Source organism: Myotis brandtii, unplaced genomic scaffold, assembly GCF_000412655.1.
Source record: "Myotis brandtii unplaced genomic scaffold, ASM41265v1 scaffold115, whole genome shotgun sequence".
Taxonomy (NCBI): domain Eukaryota; kingdom Metazoa; phylum Chordata; class Mammalia; order Chiroptera; family Vespertilionidae; genus Myotis; species Myotis brandtii.
Window position 1 is genome coordinate 5,600,435 of NW_005353967.1, and position 330 is coordinate 5,600,764.

Sequence of the window (330 nt, forward strand, 5' to 3'; positions counted from 1 at the left end):
CCCAGCACCTCAGGCCCCAGCACCGCGGCGGCTCCGACCCGGTCTGTCCCAGACACGGGCCAGGGTGATCCCACGCTGCAGGAGCACCCAGTCCTCGGGGGAACTGACTGCCTGAAAGCGTTTTATTTGATTGAAGGACAAATTTGTGTGAAATAAAGACATCAGATGGGGAGGTGGAATTCAGCCACATCCCGGGGCCACGCACCCCAAAGGACGCCCGAAGCTGGGGCTGTCCCTTCGCCCCACACCTCGACCTTTGGGGGCACACTCGCTTTGTGCGCCTTACCCGCCCTCTGGCCCTTCTTCGCGGCAGGGGGTGGTGGGGGCGAG